At 39.5% G+C, this 19,254-nt stretch overlaps 1 protein-coding gene and 1 long non-coding RNA gene across 3 annotated transcripts in view; one reads left to right on the top strand and one right to left on the bottom strand.

Annotated features, from left to right (window-relative positions):
- Window positions 1-19,254, bottom strand: part of LOC139433711 (uncharacterized) — a 56,696-nt gene that overhangs the window by 36,377 nt on the left and 1,065 nt on the right. The window contains exon 2 of the long non-coding RNA XR_011643101.1: window positions 15,012-15,051. This is a non-coding gene — a long non-coding RNA (uncharacterized lncRNA). The remainder of the gene's footprint in view (window positions 1-15,011; window positions 15,052-19,254) is intronic.
- The window catches only part of LOC117445653 (interferon-induced protein 44-like), a 55,974-nt gene that overhangs the window by 27,433 nt on the left and 9,287 nt on the right, over window positions 1-19,254 (top strand). The gene's annotated exons all lie outside the window — the stretch shown is intronic.

Genomic DNA, 19,254 nt, shown 5'->3' on the forward strand with positions numbered 1-19,254 from the left:
GCAGCTTGACAAGTATCAAAACAAAGCACAATTGCCCTATCTCGCAAAGTTGACGTAATTTAAAGCTAGTGTATGTGTTGCCAGATCTGGATCCGCACCTACATTTCACAGACAACCATTTTAATAAATATTTACACAAAAACACAAAAGAGCTCGCAGTGAACTGTCTATAACCAAATCCACAGCAACCCTTATTATATAGTGTTTCTAGAGAATGTATGTGTTGTATTTGCAAATCTCAGCTAAAATTCCTTCAAACAACAAACCAGAGTTGCTTTCTAATGACACTGGCCTGTGGCAGACAGCAACAAAATACAGCTCTGACTTCTGACCCCTATAATGCAGACTGCCTGTATAATTTGTGATCATGATGTTTAAAGGGATATTACTCTTGACCTCTTTGTAAATGACTCAAAGAAGAGCATAAAGTGACTAAAATGTCAATAAATTAAGCAGTTAATTTGCTTTGTATGTAATGTTTGGTTGCAATTCATCCCATTTCTTTCCAAGTTCCACATTTCTTTCTAACCCTTATCCTAAAATATAACGCCAGAGGCCTGAATGCTTAAATCTTATGCACAATTTGAAAGCAGTAATTGTACATAGCCTGCCCTACAGACTCTCATATGTGGTGAACTTGAGTTCACTCTTAACTACAGCTCATATTACTGTAAAATTGTCATATTGTGCACATCGTTTCTCTTAATATTACTGGGCTTGCATGCTGTTATTTATTTTGTATTTAGCACAAATTAGCTACAAGATTGTTCTTTTGTATTTTTAGATGTCATAAACTGGTGACATACATCTCCTCATGTTTCTCTATGACAAACAATTCATTGCTTAGTGTTTTCACAAGACTGACATGTTCAAACTAAATATTGAACTACAAAACTTTCCAAAGCACCGGATAAACTGGCTTTGAGCATGAACCTCAACAACAAAGGGGAAATGAAACAAAAAACGTGTGTGTGTGTGTGTGTGTGTGTGTGTGTGAGTGTGTGTTTGTGTTTGTGTCTCAGGTCAGACAGCTGGGAACATCAGGCCCCACCCAGGCACCCACCACTCTCTTCTCATTGGCTGCGCTGTTGTCATGCACATTTAATAAGAAAACAAGTGCTGCTCAGCAAATCAGGACAGAGCAAAATTTCCCCTGACACGCCACAGCGTCTTATCTGTGAAGACATCACATGTCCCTTTAAACGGTAGACCGCAGACAAAGTTTAAATGGCTTTATGAGATACAGAGCACACCTAGAACAACAACAAAAAAGGTTTCAGATCTGCCTGTTTGTGGAAGTTTGGTTTACAGTTGGCCTACTTACAGGTTCTTTAAAAAGTCTGTGACAGTGAAACGAACCCTATGGCAAATTAGCCACAATGCATTTGTTGTTCCAAATCTTTTTTTAGATGTTTACAACTCTCAAAAGAGCTTTGCAGTTGTGTTTTTTGGTTATTAAAGAGACTTGTTGGGATTTAAGGGAGACACAGTTGGAGAGGGCAACGAAAAGTCCATTAGGATTATTTTATGAAAAAGGGAAAAAAGGACTTTAATCTTCTTTAAAAGCAACTATGCAAAAATAATATTAAGACATAAAACATGTCTGGCATGGGGCAGGAGTTCTGTTTACATAGTGTATGTACCACACCAATATGTATGTATATTGTCCTATAAGTATACTCAGGAATCAATTTAGACAATGTCCTGTGTTTATTTTAATTGTAAACACAAATCACAATGCCCCATTCCTGTTTAACCATTTTCAGAGTAGGTGATCTTGTTTTGAATCACAATAAGAGCAAAATGAAGAAAAAATAAGGCCAAACTATTTGTAGCCTTTGCATCAGTTGCTGATTGTGGGCTCTTTTTCTACATTTGTGTTAAGTCAAAAATAATCAGCTCTATATTTTTCCTCGTAAACATGAAATGAATGGGATGGACTTAACTGGCAACCATCTTCTGCATGTCAACAATCCTAATTTTTTTTGTTTGTGTGGGCAGCCTCTGTGTAGTTTATCAGGAACCATTGAAGGTCAGACAGTTGTGTACTCGGTCAAGGAGAATTAGCAGAGTCAGAAAAATCCAACATTCACGTATTTTGAAAAATATGCAGGTTTCAAAACTTGGGTGATACAATCTCAACAAAGAAATAAAGCGCTGCGATTTAAGTTACGAGGCGACAGAGCTAACCCCTTGAGCCATTGTGGACAATTATTAAAATCCCTGTGATTAAGTGCTATAAACAGATCATGCCATGATGCAAAACATTGGCAGCCTCTGTCTCATACCAGTGGAACCACATATCCTATAAACTGAGGTGGCGAGATGGAATCCAGGTGAGGGGGCAGACTGTTAACTCTGGGACATCTAGCCACTGGGTGAGAGGTCACAGCGGAGGGGACCATTGACTGGCATGACAAACTCTGTTGACTCTGCAGCCTCTATTTGTCTGAAGGGATCTCCATATGTTTATTCTGGAGGGCTGATTTTGGGATGATTAGTCAAACATTGCATTACGGTCAAGAATCAGGCCACTGCATAAATGTTACAGGAGACTTTTGAAAATCTGCTGGCACTAATTTGTTCCACTTTTGTGACAATGAGTGCTGCAAGTAATCTCAACCGACCTGCTGCCTGTGTGTTTGATGCAGGTGCAGATCAGATCAGCTGCACGCGCCCCCATGCTCCTGGAAGACGCACACTTCAAACGCACACAAATCTGCTGTGATGTACTTCGTGCATGGTTAGAGTTGAAAAGTGTTTCCTGTGTTGCAGCTCAGCGGCTGACTGATCACTCCCCACCGCCTCTACATCCTACAGAATTCTTTACTGTACATTTAAACATGCTGCTTTCAGCCATTTGTTTTCCATGTGTTGTGTCTATCTGCCATTTGCCAGAGCTTGTCTGACTGTATTTCAGCATGATTCAAAAAAGGCAATCCTGTTAAACAATTACAAAAAGATATGCCCCATGCTATTTTACATTACCTTCAGACCAAGCCATCAAACTAGCTATCAATATGATGTTATTTTCAAAATATATTTATCTAAAATGAAAGTAGTGGTAGTGTTACAAATTAGTTGGGTTTCTTAAATTGTTTTGCTTGAGTATTGGTATATTGGACACAAGAAGGAAAGGTACTATTGATATAACAATCTGCAACAAACTTCAATCCTGCAAAAATATACGGCAAAAATGAAAGTACTGACTCGCAGTTAAGGCTTGCTTGAGACAAAAAGCGAACAATAAAGTTCAAGTTTTAAGTTTAAGTTTAAAGAACATTCATATACATGTTCATTTGCTTTAACCCAAAGACTGGGTTAGGCTTGTGCATCTACCTATACATCAGCTAATACTGCATGTATTTTTTACAGTGTAGCGGCATCTGCTATTTTGGGGAAGTTTCTCATATTTTCCCTTTTTAACTCCAGAAAAGAAGTCAAGCTAAAAGTGTGTCCTTGAACAGAGTGAGAACTTAATGGGGAGTTGGCTAACCAAATTACCTCACAGTTCCCCAACAACAGGAAACGGCCTTGTAAACTTGGACATCTCATGGTCACATTTGTTTTGCTCTCAGAGAAACAAATCGTTGCACTAAATCATGTCACTCCCATACAAATATGCCATTGTATTCAATAGGAATTTTAAAAATAAAGTTTCAATTGAACTGACACAGCACCCAATCCCACTAAATATGGTTTATTACAAGACACTTTACTTATGTATCTAAGTGACACTGCTTTCTGGGTTCATCTACTCAGTCTAAACAGAAATAAACCAGATTTCTTTCCAGGATTCCAAACCCTGATCTTGTACAGGTATACATCTTACTTCTGCAACAGAATGTATACAGCTAGAGATAGTTAGAGCTCAGAGCATGTCTGGCGACAGAGGAGGAAGTCTGTGTGTGAGAGTGTGTGTGTGCACATACGGGAGGAAGAAGTTGAAGGAAGGAGGAGGCGGGGGTGATGGAGCACTGGCTCACGCCGGTTTACATTGCTTCTCTCTGGCCCAGCCCCACAGCGAGGTTAGCAGGGAGGCGAATGGATTTGGTGTGGGTAAGTGTGTAAGACAGGGGAAGTCATTTAGCGCCTCGTCTGCCCTTTGCAGAACACATGCCGGGCAGATATATGTAAATATGTATATGTATGTATATGTAAATATATGTATATATGTAAAGAACGCATGCAAAGGCCATCCACCCTCCCTGTGTGGAGAACAGATACCAAGGTGTGCCATATGGACACTGGTTTACATTATGAGTACACACATGTGCACACCGACACACAAATGTGCAACAAAAGGCATATAAAGGAAGTACTCACTTGCAGAAAAACATACATGCCCTGCCCGGTTACTGTCACCATTTTATAACTTTTAATGGATTTCTCTTTTTCATTGAGAGTTGAATTCTATTTACACAACACTGAAAAAGCAGAAGCGAAAGTAAAATGAGAGAGACTCTAATGAGTCAGAATATTAAACCATATCAAGCAGAACATTCTGCATGGATAAGACAAATAAAATGATGATGATCCTATTTTTACACTTCTTAAAGGAGAATTCAGCCTCCCAGATTACTGAATGGAGTCCATTACAAACCTTTACAGCAAATGTTATCCATAATCAATGGAATGTAATCAAGTACATAAGCTTCCCTAAGATGCTGAAACATATACAATATTTCAGATTTATATACTGTATGCTTGTGCACTTGTTGCAGTCATTTAACCGACTAAGAGCAGGATAATTTACACATGTTTAACTCAAACACCAGCAGAGTTATTTTTGTGTAAAGAGGAAAGAAGCACAGCCAAGCTTACTGAGAGCTGTGCAGGGACTCTGAAAGTGTGTTTATTCACACTTTGAGTTGTGGGCCTGAAGTACAACACTGTGCATAACACAATAGACTGATCACTTCAGGAATGTTGGGGGGGGGTTTATTTAATGTCTGGAGCATTTACTTCTTCAGTTCATTTGTCTTCCCTAGTGAGAAGAAGGATATGTAAACTATGGTGGCATCCCACAACAACCTTGAAATGCTTAATCTATTAATGTGAATCACGCAAGGTCATATTAAACAATTTTTTAAGAGTTTTTCACTGGACGGAAAACCTCTGACTGTCTATTGTGCTGAGTTTTGACTCCCTCTTCATGCCAATATTTCAGTCTCTGTCTTGGCGGGATAACCTTATTTCTGCCCAACAAACAGGCTGCTTGTAAATTCTTGAGGCTTAATTTTACAAGTCCCGGTTCCCTCGTAATATTTACACAAGCCAAAAACTAAAATACAACAAAGAGATTTGCACTATGGTTGTGGCTGACAAAAAACAGACCAGGTGCACATTATGATCTCAAACCTTATGGTACAAACAGAACATTTATATTATCAGACTGTTAGTGTGCCTCTCAGGCTTTGGGATCAGATATCAGTGGTTTAACTTTAACGTTTTTGGACTCTTTCCAAGATTTTTGTAAATGAAACTGAATGTTTTGCTAGGACGTCTGAAAGGAAACTGCTTTTCCTGGTGTTAAAAACAACCACTTAGTATTGAATGTACACCCTATTTACATATTCTGTTTTCAGTTCTTCGAGAGGATGCATCTCCCCAGGATTTCTTTCAGCGTTAAATATTTCAGTGTAAGATGCTCCTCAGAGCTCTGATGAAGGCCCACATGCCTAAACAATAGCATGTTGTTTGACAGGACCAGAATAAAGTGGTTCAAGGGAGATGGGTCAACTTGGGTGTTCGATGTTTATTTATTTTCTAGGCCTTTTTCCTTATTATAGCAGGAACACAAAGTGCATCTAATGAAACAGCTCTTCAACAAACTATTACTATAAGGTTTCTTTTAAAGTCTGGCAGCTGAGAATATAGAAACGGGGTGTTTCTAAACATTCCCACTGGCAGAATACAGCATACAAAAGATTGTGCTTTCAAATACATCTTTATAGAAATGCAATGTCAGGAAAACTGCCATGCTTTTGCAAGACTTCTACCTCTCCAGAGGAACAGATAAAATGCAGCTGGAGAGTTATGCAATGGAAAAACTAAAAGTACCGCCTCGATTCTGTCCAGGTGGAAGTGATTTTAAGCTGTGGCAGATGGAGGAAATGTGATTCACTTGGATTATGAGGCAACTTTTTACAATAAATGAGGTGGTAAGGGTTCGATTTGGAGAGAAGACACTCATTAAGGATTTTTGCTTTGGGGCTTTTTTAACATCTAGCTTTCCACCAAGCTTTTAAATTGCAAAAACTAGCTATGCAAATCCTTCCAAACATTCAAACCTGATAAAACTAAATTAAACTAAATGTATCGGTTGGCAAATGTGCTTCAAGTGTCATTCTTAAGGGCATCTTGACTATCATTTCTGAAGAGTGGGAGAGAGTTTACATTTTTCCATGGGGAAAAGGGGGTTTCACTTTCTGTGAAGCTTCAGAGTTTTTTGGATCATAAATAGTAGAAGGGATATAGGATAAATAATAAATAACACCCAAAGTGTTAATCCTTTATCCAGGAAGAGAAGGGTGTGGGGCAAATAAAAATGGTTGTTGTGTAATGGAAATATTAGAATTAGGAATATTGCTGGCAAGCAGTAGAGGTGCTAGAGCTAGCAAGATTCATCAGGAATCATTGATGTTTGAAAAGAACTTTTATGTTTTCCAAACCTGAAACTCCACAAGTATATAGGTAGATAGTTATGTAGGGTCATATTGCATTGAGCACAGCAGCTGCCTTTGGTCACGCATTATAAAACCTGAGTCAGCGCAGAGCAGATACAATCTCAGTGCAGTGGATTGATGACTGCTCTGCATGTAGTGAGGCTCCTGGCATAGTTATAGTCTCAGGTCAGAGGTCAGGAGTTTGACCTCCAGCATCATCGCCTCCTCCCTTGCTTCAGACATGCAATGAGGGCGTTCACAACACTGGGCAGGAGACCCACAAACTGGACCTAGTTTGGGCCACGTTCAATAAATCCAATCTTCCCCGCAGAAAGCAAAGGATGAAAAAAGTTAAATAAGAATAATGTGTTTAAGAAGTGTTGCCATTTCCTTCTCAATCATAACTTAAAATGCTGTTTTCTTTCTAGTCCTAGATGTCTTTTCAACCGGCACATGGATTTATTTTCAGCCTGAAAAGGACTGACACGAAAAGAAAGGTAGACATTAAAGATCTCCACAATATCTTAAATAGGCATCACTGGCTTATATGGGTCATAATTATTTAAATAAATTATCAAACTTGTTTACAGCATCTGTCCAGCCGCTGAAATAGATTTGGCAGTGATTCACAGTGATCCCATGTTTGCTCTGATGGGTGAAGATATGTATGTAATGTGTATTAATAGAAAGTGTCTGATCTCCACTAAAGGAAGCCACTGGTCTGGGAAAGTATGTTTAGTGTTTGGCAGCTGGCAGAGTCCAGAAATAGTGTCAGTTTGGATGTGCTCTGTGAACGCAGCTTACATCAGGTTGGGTTCATCCCAGGGATGGAGACACCGCTTCCTCTGACCTCGCTGGCCCTTTCCTATCAAGGTTTAATAATAACTCTCACCGACTTAAAAACAAGGACAAATCGCAAAACAACAACAAGGTCCTCACACCAAGCAAAATTATTCTCAACGTTGTTTTTACCACCAGTCTTTCTATTTTCCTGCCATGATTCATTCAAAACTCATCAATACTTAAACAACTCTTCCAATCCCAAACCAATAATCAATGCATACAAACCCATTATTTAGTATATAATCATCATCAGCCTCCTCTTCTCTTTAACAATATCATCATCCGATACCTCGAAGGACTATAGCATATTTAAATGAATAATTTTACATAAATTGTAAAACATGTTAGGATTAAATATAGAAGCAACATTGGATGTAAAGATATAGCATAGTAATGTCATCCTGAGCAGAGACAGACATCTCACTCCCTCTGTGTGTATTACAGTCAGAACTGTGCTATGTCTGGCCACACATGCATATCAGTGGATGTTAGTCTCTGTTTTGGCTCACTTCCTGAGTCCTTTTGCAATGTGAATGGTAAAACCTGCCCGTCAGTCCAGGTTCTTCCCAACATCGCCACCACGTTCCTTTGACCTCACTTTTTGGATCCTCTTACACTTCTGGGGAAAGTTTATCCAAAATATTCCTGGTGACAACAAGCGCATGACAGAGCAGTTAAAGAAAAAGTTCAGCCTGAGTCAGAGGAAAGACGAGGAGGAGGAGGAAAGTGAGGAGGGGTATAAAGCCCCGCTAGTCTGCCTACGCTGGTTCAGACCGGTTCCTGCCCCCTTCCCTTTCTTCCCGCTTGCTTCTCCTTATATTCCTCCTTTCCTCTAGTCTCACTGCCTTTCCTGTTTTTTCTTCCTCTCCTATTTTAGACTAATTTGATTTAGATGTATTTTCCTGTATTCTCCTTCCCTCTATTCTCTTCATTACTTTCCCTGTATATTCTTCAACAGAAGTTTGGCTGAAAACTTTGCTCACTATTCCATGATTATGCACAGAAAAAGAGGACCTTTTTTTTGTGATGGATATCAATCAATGAAGGTGATTGTGTCTCAGCAGTTTGAGTGAGTGAAAAGAAGAAGTGATGAAGAAGCCATTTTATAAAACAAAAGTGTGATGTGTGTGCAAGAGAAGAAGGAAATATAGAAAGACCCAGATATAAAGAGCCTTTCTTTTCATGCTTACACTCAAAGTGGAAGGTCCGAAATAAAGATTAGTATACTCTGCTGCAGAATCACCTCATGGATATATGGAACAAAATAGAGCAGTATCAGTTACAGTGGGGCAAAAAAGTATTTAGTCAGCCACCAATTGTGCAAGTTCTCCCACTTAAAAAGATGAGAGAGGCCTGTAATTTTCATCCTAGGTACACTTCAACTATGAGAGACAGAATGGGGGGAAAGAATCAGGGAAATCACATTGTAGGATTTGTAATGAATTAATTGGTAAATTCCTCGGTAAAATAAGTATTTGGTCACCTACAAACAAACAAGATCTCTGGCTCTCACAGACCTGTAACTTCTTCTTTAAGAGCCTCCTCTGTCCTCCACTTGTTACCTGTATTAATGGCACCTGTTTGAACTCGTTATCAGTATAAAAGACACCTGTCCACAACCTCAAACAGTCACACTCCAAACTCCACTATGGCCAAGACCAAAGAGCTGTCAAAGGACACCAGAAACAAAATTGTAGACCTGCACCAGGCTGGGAAGACTGAATCTGCAATAGGTAAGCAGCTTGGTGTGAAGAAATCAACTGTGGGAGCAATTATTATAAAATGGAAGACATACAAGACCACTGATAATCTCCCTCGATCTGGGGCTCCACGCAAGATCTCACCCCGTGGGGTCAAAATGATCACAAGAACGGTGAGCAAAAATCCCAGAACCACACGGGGGGACCTAGTCAATGACCTGCAGAGAGCTGGGACCAAAGTAACAAAGGCTACCATCAGTAACACACTATGCCGCCAGGGACTCAAATCCTGCAGTGCCAGACGTGTCCCCCTGCTTAAACCAGTACATGTCCAGGCCCATCTGAAGTTTGCTAGAGAGCATTTAGATGATCCAGAAGAGGATTGGGAGAATGTCATCTGGTCAGATGAAACCAAAATAGAACTTTTTGGTAAAAACTCAACTAGACGTGTTTTGAGGAGAAAGAATGCTGAGTTGCATCCAAAGAACACCATACCTACTGTGAAACATGGGGGTGGAAACATCATGCTTTGTGGCTGTTTTTCTGCAAAGGGACCAGGACGACTGATCCGTGTAAAGGAAAGAATGAATGGGGCCATGTATCGTGATATTTTGAGTGACAACCTCCTTTCATCAGCAAGGGCATTGAAGATGAAACGTGGCTGAGTCTTTCAGCATGACAATGATCCCAAACACACCGCCCGGGCAACAAAGGAGTGGCTTCGTAAGAAGCATTTCAAGGTCCTGGAGTGGCCTAGCCAGTCTCCAGATCTCAACCCCATAGAAAATCTTTGGAGGGAGTTGAAAGTCCGTGTTGAAAAAATTACAGGCCTCTCTCATCTTTTTAAGTGGGAGAACTTGCACAATTGGTGGCTGACTAAATACTTTTTTGCCCCACTGTATATGTCAAATCTAAGTTTATTTCACAGGTGTAGTTTGAGAAAAAACGTCTTTGTCTTGAGGCTAAACAGAGAGGAAATAGTGGTGAAGGTTAACGGCGACTTCTACTGCCAGCTGTTGATACTGGAACAGAGATGGGTGGGTTTTCATATTTCTCAAGACTTCAGACCCTTGCTTTTCCTCTGAGCTGCAGGCTGTGTTCACCCGGAGGAGGCTGAGATGTAAACACTGTGAGGCTGAACAATGTTTCCGTCTCCAGGCTGCCGGCCAGGCAGATTGGAGACCGTCTGTGGTGAGATCTGACGCAAAGACAGAGCACAGCCAGCGGAGATGAAATACTGTTGACAGATGCTTAAACCAAATATATACTTTTGTATCTTCTGTTTTCAGAATAGCATGTCCGTGCATTATAGTGAAACCCAGATTAGGGCTCGTGTTCACTTCCCAAAAGCATGTCCACAAGTGTTCCCACTTCATTTGGGACTTTTGGAAAGTACAGAGACACAACAGAACCATCGAAAAAGGAGACACCACACAGACATTTTACTCTATGTTGCACCTTAAAATTGGAGCACACAAATGGATTCTAACAAGCAACACGTTTTTTCTTTCCCAGTTATTTATTGGCTCTTCACAAAAACATTGTTAACAAATCTCTGAAAATAAATGCATTCTAAAAGTTGTTTATGAAGTTTTCTTTACTGTAGAATACTGTGCACAAACAAGCAGCTCTGGTGACTGGGAGACACCATTGACTTACTAAACTATGGCTTGTTTACAGTATGTGAGAAAGCAGGCTGATCCACTGAGCATGTTGACTGCATACACAGTATCTGATAATGCAGGTGACCGCTATCACTTATTATAGTGTACTGCCTCCCGATGTAAAGTTGATTCTTTCTGTCTATCCATGTTTGTACTTTTATTGGAAGTATCAGTGATAAAACAGAACAGTCTGTTTAATTCAGAAAATGACATCATCTTACTGTAGTGAAGTCTTTAAAACAAGCAAAAGGCATATTTCCCATCCCTACCTTTAAATGTATTTATTAACTTAATCAATTGATAGTTTTGAATTTGCACAAACTGTATATTATTGAAAAACTCCAAGTGATGTAAAAAGCAAAAAACAATTCATTCAGGAATTCAAATCTTTCACTTGACATTTCTGGGTATACGCATTAGCTAAAAAGGTATAAAGAGTAATAAGGGCTGTAGCTGAAGTACTTGACGTAAAGTTTTTATCAACAACTCAAATGTTGCAAACAATCTTAATATGACACACAATCATAGAACTAGAAAAATCCCAGTCATTATCACACTTTGTCATTGTGTCCCATCCAGCACACAGTTGTTATCACAGGTTGTCCTATCGAAAGGAGATTGCTCCACCTGTTGAAACACAGGACCACCAGCACTCTGCAGCTCTGTTTACCGGACAACATTGATCTCCTTCATTTCCGGGCCCATCTGCGATTTTAAATATTTGTCTTACCAAGATAGGTGTAGACATTATTTTTCTCTATTGTAGCCAACAGCGGGTATCGACTGTAATGACACACTGAGTGTTTAAAGGTGACTCACAGGCAGCACAACAAGCAAGAGACAGGGAGCTGACACCAAGCACTTCCTGTCTCTACATCAACACAACCACCAATTTAACTTCTCCACCCATAAGCAGACTAGGGAGAACTGACAATCATAGTTTGTACTTATTGCGTGTAACCATGACATGTAAGTAATAAACATAACATGTTATCATACAATCCCCTGTAATAATAAAGAGATCTCAACAGATCACGGGCAAAACAAGAAGACAACTTGTCAAAGTTTATAATTGCCATTATGAGATTTTTGGCAATTTTATAGAATGAACATTAGAAGAGGGACATTTTCCCCTTAAAATATACAAATTCTACAAAAAATATGTGAAGATCTGTGATTGTCACTTTGTTAAGACTTGGAAGAAAAACCTCAGAATGACTTTAGTGGAGGAGGATCAGTGTTGTTTAATTAGTTGCTTCTACTAATTTTGTTCATTTGTGTGTATGAATTATACGTTTTTGTTTTTGTATGATTTTAGTAGAATAAATTATTTATAAAAAAAAAACAAAAACAAAAAAACATTGATAAAAAATAAAACAACAAAGGACACTTACACTTTGACAGTGAAGAATCATACCCGAGTCATTTCAATCACATGGCCTTTGCCAGCACTAAAACATCAACTGAGACGGATTCAATTACTGGGACACATGTTATAAAATGGACGAGTCTGAGTGACATCCATGTAAACAATCCGTAGCAGTACATATGCAGTAGGAGTCATCCAAACCACTCAAAGTATCATGACCACTGCAACAGAACACAAAGTACTGGAACAAAGAGACATAAACTCTATATTCTGTATTATACAACACAACAAATGTTACTTTACGGCAAAAAGTAGCTCTCTCTAGACATGGAATAAGAAAGTTGCAAGGAGGCAGCAGTAAATCATTCATTAAGGCAAACACAGTCTGAATGAACCCGCAGTGCCATTTCAGTCGTTCATTCTCAGAAACTGGAAAAGCTTTCACAGAATGAAAACAAATCTATGAAACTGAAACTGTGCTCAGTCTATGAGAAGAGCCTTAAATAAAAGGAATTAATATCGGCATTATCTGACATCATGTTGTGGAATTCTAATCTGTGAAAATACACTAATTGTTTTAACTTATCAGAAATTGTCCATCCGTACTTGGAGCTCAGTAATATATTCAATATAATATATAATATAATGGCTTTGTCAATAAAATGTACTTCACAAAGTCATCATTTTAAGCTAGTGTTTGGACTACCACAAACCTTTTTTGATCAAAGGTACAGTGGTTGATGTTGAAGAAGAAGAAAGGTGATGCCGCTCTTTCTTAACCGAAACTAGCTTCCATACACTGCAACCTTACAATCATTCCCCAAACACCAAATTGATCCACTTAACTTCACCCTCAGGTGATTACTGATGCCTACACATGGCACTGTAAACATGATCAGAGGCTGTCGGTGCAGAACATCATGTCCTGTCAATCCTTTGGCAAAACTCAAACAATATCCCTGTCACAGAGGGAGTTTATCAGACAAATAAGTCTGAGTAGGGACTGACTAGACCCATTAATATAGTAATACAAAAAAGACCAGTCTGCCATCTGTGATCACCTCCATACTTCAGCTGACATGACCTATTTACTAACTGTCTCATCAACCCTAACCAGCTTCACCCAGATCACTGCAGTGCTTTAATGTCAACCCTCACTGCAAGTTCAGCCCATGTGTGTTTGTGTGTGTCGCCCGTAGTGCAGACGCTGTGTCACACACTTACATAGTCAGCATAGCTCCCTGTTTAAACAGCTGACTCCCCTCCCTCCGCCCCACCTGCGGCTCTCCGCTCCACAGATATCAGCTGGAGCTACTGAGTCAGAGCAAGAAACCGTCTGAACTTCCTAAAATCACACCTGCAGATGACGATGATAAGGAAGAGCTAAGGAAGAACAAATCATTACCTCTTCACATTATTTATGAGATATAGCATTAACAAAATTACCAAATGCTGAGAGGACACAAGCATGTACCTGCCACTGCATTGCAGCTCACATGACTGTTACCTGGCAGTCCCAGATATCCCTTAGCAGGAAAATCCTTATACGTATATACCGACTTATTTTTTTAAATCTTTAGCATGGAAGAATCTGTGGTAAAATGGTCTTATAGACTAATATGACTCTATTTTTCTTTGGTGCAGTTTAAAGAAAATGTTGGAGGGTCTTGATAGATGATGAGTGGTAACACAGTATGCCATGTGCTGCAATGTCCCGGCCCAGGGTACAACCCCTGGCCTTGTGGCATGTCATAATACACATATACTGTATAATCTCCTTACACTTACATTAAGCATTGAAAATACATTTGTCATTTTCTATAACACATGACCACATAGTATACCCGAGGGACTACAGGTGAGTCTTTTTTTAACAAAACAACAACAACAACAACAACAACAACAACAACAACAACAACAACAACATTACTTATCCATGACTGAATGAGTGACCTGTAGGACTCATATCATTATGTCACTGATATATGTATTGAAGTTATTTTGGTATACATTAAACATATTTATGACTACATTCCACCTTTTTTCTGGTTAAAGGATGATAAATGATGAGGTCTGTTTTGGTTTTTGTCTCCACAAATAGCCACCTAGATAGTGTTTGCTGTCAAGCCATCAACAGTACAATAACCTTTAATGACACCCACTCATAACCTCAAGGCCGCAGCAGGTTGTATTTGTGATTTGGGTGTTGCCCTCAAATAACTAGCCAGTATAACATCAGCTGATGTGTCAGACTTCTCAAATTGTTGCATGATTCTGTTTGGGAACATTCGGTGTTTCCACTGGTTTTGGATCTCGTTCCTTTTATGTCTCCTTACAAACAATGGCTCCATATCTCCCAGACTTTCTACAAGGGGATTCAGATATAAAAACTAGTTTGCTGAAACAACGAAAGCTGGGCACGGCCACAAGGTCATAAAGATAGCTGGGCCTCCTTCTTGCTCGCTGTTATTACGCCTGATCATTCGCAGGCTGCTAGCCAAAATAGCTGAGTGACAGATAACCAACCTGAAATAACCGTAAAAATTGATTACATGTTTATTATGCTTTGAGGGGTTATATCGAGTAGGCATTAGGCAAGCTCCATTCACTATCATAACCTCCATCACTGACAGAAAACTGAGGAGATTTACTACAATATGATTTAGATATGATATAATAATGTTTTGATTATAGAATAAAGGTTCTTTAGAGTATTCGAGTGGTGGTGGTGGTGGTGGTAAACACATGGAGATGATGGGGGTCTTACCAAGTGAAGATTGCTGAGACGAACGCCACGTCAAAAAGCCCTGAAATGACAGCAGAGAAGAGCCCAGAAAGAAACTTTTTAATTTCAGAAACTAGCAACATAATGAATTAACAGAGCTCATTCAAAAATCCAACAGGTTTAACTGAATTACAGAGACACCCAAAGTCTGCTGACCTTGATGACCACAGGAGAAATAAGCACAAGTGGAGAACACACACACACACACACACACACACACACACACACACACACACACACACACACACACACACACACACACACACACACACACACACACACACACACACACACACACACACACACACACACACACACACACACACACACACACACACACACACACACACACACACACACACACACACACACACACACACACACACACACACACTTTTGTATCCAAGGAATAGCAATCACCACCATCAATTACTGATGCATTTCCGATTAGATGGCAATGACCCTCAGCTAGATTTTCCTAGACTGTACAGTAGAAGTTTTCGTTATCAGGCAATGGGGTCTCCATGTGGAAGAAGGAGACTTAAGTATGGCCACATGTTGACCTCTTCTGTCAACTAGCAGTTAAGCATCTACAGCTTTAGAAACAAGACTAGAGCTCCCTCTTGTGTACAATATGAGAGGAAACATTAAGAGTTTAGGGTTCAAAAACATTAAAAAAAAATATTGTGATATTTTGCCAGTTGATCCTATTAACAGTAACAGTTATCAATCCAAAGTAAAAGAGTTGGTTGAGCATTCCTAGAATACATTTTAAATTAAGTGTTTTGACTTATCATTAGACCCTGCAGTGGCCTTCTGACAGGCTATCTAGTACCCTGAAGATGCATTTCATAAACGGGCGCAAAGAGCTTTCAACTGATTGCAATGTATTCCCATCAGTGGCGGTATTTGGCGCTCAGGGAAGCACCGCAACCGTCCATTAATCCGTGGCAGTTAAAGGCAATGTGAGCTTCCATTCCCATTGGATAATGGATAATTTTACACCCGGAAGTAAGTATTCTCCTTACTTTCGATTGATTTTACAGTGATATCTGCACTACTCATCAACTCAAAAACACCAGATTATCCTTGTTAATTACACAACATTGATTGGTTTAAATTGTGTACAATGCTTTTGTGTTTTTCCCCTTCCATTCGGAGAAACAAATATTTGTTGGGAGTTTAGGATGGCAGAACACTACACTACCCATAATCCTCAGCTATCGTTTGGGACTACAGCAGCCGCTTTGCTTGACAAACCCCGTGATTATTCCTCAAGCTCTGTGATTGGATGTTGGAGTGGCAGTGCGCCAAGGTTACGCCGAGCGTCAAACAAGACTTTGAAACGGAATCAATCAATCAATAGGATACAGCTGTAGTAGGCCTAGGACCTTTTAGTCGCTCATAAATACGTAGATCACTGTTCTTTATATACTATGGATGCTGGCAACAGTCACATAGTCCAAAGTGAAAGTGATGTTTGACCAGTAATAGTCGAGGCGGGACTTGAGACAGTTAACAGTCTTGGATGTGACAACGCTTTCTGGCAGATCATTCCACAAGTCAACCACACGCATGCTGAACAAGTTGTGGCGGATAGTCAGTCTCGAGTACTTTTTCTTCAACTTGAGGCATTGTCCATGAGTCCTGGTGTTATAATCCTGTTGTAGTGGGCATGATGTTTTGTAGATATTGTGGAGTTATTTGAAAACTTAGATCATATCTCCCCTCGCCAGTGGCGGCCGGTGGAAAATATTTTAAGTTGGGCTATGTCAATGGTGACCAAACCATAGGGGGGTCCGGGGGGAAGCTTTCCCGGAAGATTTTTTTTGGAAATTACCCCTTAAATTGTGACTTCTGGTGATGGCGAAGTCGATAGGGACTTGGCTTGGCAACTGGAAGGTCATCAGTTCAAGTCCCGGCAAGACCAAGTGCTACCGAGGTGTCCCTGAGCAAGGCACCGTTCAAAATGGCAGCACACTGCTCCTAACACTAGGATGGGTCAAATGCAGAGAAACAATTTCCCCACGGGGATTAATAAAGTATATCAAAATCAAAAATCAAATGTAAGAGAAGACTGATCAATACCTCCATAATCTTCAGTGTGGTTAGCTATGAATCTTCCAAAACTTCCAAACACCTTGTCCTGGACATAGTTTATAGTATAAACTGTGCAACAGTACAGTAGGCCACACAAACTGCAAAACACTGGTGCTTTGGGAACACTCAAATGATTTAATGCCCATTTAAAATCAGGAGGCGACATACGAACATTGAGTGTGTGTGTTTGCATTTTTTTAATCAAATGGGCCACAAATAACCACAAACAATTTTTATTTTTTTGACTGACAGTTTTGTTTTTATGAGCCTCTACCAACTGGTCGAGCTGGCCTTTTATGGTAAAAGTGCATTTTCAAGAATCATCATACAGTACAGTATTTCTACGCATCAAACTCAAATAAAACACAAACTCTAATACATGTTTTTTCTTTTATGGAAAATGAGCAATATATACAACCAGATATATTCAAAAAAGATAATAAATGATAATTGTAAAAATAAATAAATGGAAAAAAGTAATGTAAAGTGTTTTTCATAATAAAAATACTTGCTCATTTTACTGTATGCTGAATTGGCCTAACAAGAAACCACTGGCCTAACAGAAAATATCTATATCCTGTGTTGGCCTAACTTGCGGTGTGCAACTTTGGGCTGAATGCCATGCATCTGAAGGTGGATCAGCTTCCCCTGGGAGCATTTCCCCTTCGACTGGTTTTGTTTTTAATAAGGACGAGAGCTTGAAACAAAATATTAATAAAACACTGCCGTTTAAATCGATAGCGTTTAACAGACGATTGCCGTTTGGAACGCTACGTTACAAAATACTACGCAGACAGTGCTAGCTGGGAGATCGATCACTTTATTTGCTAAACTATGCGGTACTATTAAATCCACGCAGTGGCGACTGGTCATTAGGGGCAGGCCCCACCTAGTGTCAGCAGAACATATTAAAAATAATGATTACAAAAAAATGCAAAAAAAATATTTTAAGATCATGTTTAATCATCTGATTCGTCTGTACATTGCTGTTTTAGTCTGTGTTCTTCTAATTAGTGTCTACAGTGTGTGACTATTGAGCTGTTGAGAGCCATGTGGGACAGAACCCGATCATGCCCCTCCCTCTCACTGTAAAAACTACACTGCGCATACTCAGAATATTTTCCCATTTAATGTGTGTGGCAAAAAAATAATGACCATAGGGGCATTGAGCTGCCATCCCCACCATACGTCATCTCACATAATTCAGAGCTGATTGGCTGTAAGTATGTGTGCCGCGAAAAGTGTGGTGTGTGAAGAGCAGGTGAAGAGGAGGAGAGAGAGCTGCAGTGAGGCGTCCTAAAACCCGGAAGTAAGCTGCGCATGGCTTCCCTCGACAAAAAAGCAATGAGATTTCTCCATAGGATTTTAGAAAATAGCTCTCCAAATAAAATCTGTGGGAAACAAACCTGTTAGATAAATGCACGTTTTGTTCAGCCGGATAATATCCACATGTCTACCCTACTTTTATAAATAGATTTATGATAGATTTTTGAAACTACAAGAAGATAAGGAGGACTTTTACAAAAAAGAAATAGAGATTTTTGTCCAGAAGGATAGGCAAATGGACTTAATCTTCAAGCCAAGGTAAGACCGCAATTTTATTGAAAATGGGATCTTACTAAGAGAGAACAATTCAATATTTAAATGATAAAATGACATTTTTTGGGTATCCTTTTGTTGAACTGTCTGTTTAAAATTAATTGAAGCATCAGACAAAAAAAGCTTTTGAAAATAATATTATATTTTGATTTAGGTCAAAATATAATATTTGTAAACCTGAAGAGTCAGTGCCAGTGCCTCACCAGCCATGAACCTCACTGCAGAAGCTTATATATAGACATCTAAGTTTTTTGTGCCCCACCACTTTTGTACATATAAAAACGCCACTGAATCCATGTATATTACACATCACAGCAATGAGGCCAGATAAATTAAACCAGGATACATCCTTTACCGTCAAACTGGATCTAAACGCAGCTGCCTGTGTGCGTTTGATAAATACCTTCTGATTTTATATTTATTATAGGCTATGCTACTTATTATCTACATGGCCCCAACGTGTAAGGTTATACAAGCATTTGTACCAGTGCTTTTCACAAGTAGATTCGTGCAGGCCAGAGTAGCT

This window comes from Pseudochaenichthys georgianus, chromosome 4 (assembly GCF_902827115.2).
Source record: "Pseudochaenichthys georgianus chromosome 4, fPseGeo1.2, whole genome shotgun sequence".
Taxonomy (NCBI): Eukaryota; Metazoa; Chordata; class Actinopteri; order Perciformes; family Channichthyidae; genus Pseudochaenichthys; species Pseudochaenichthys georgianus.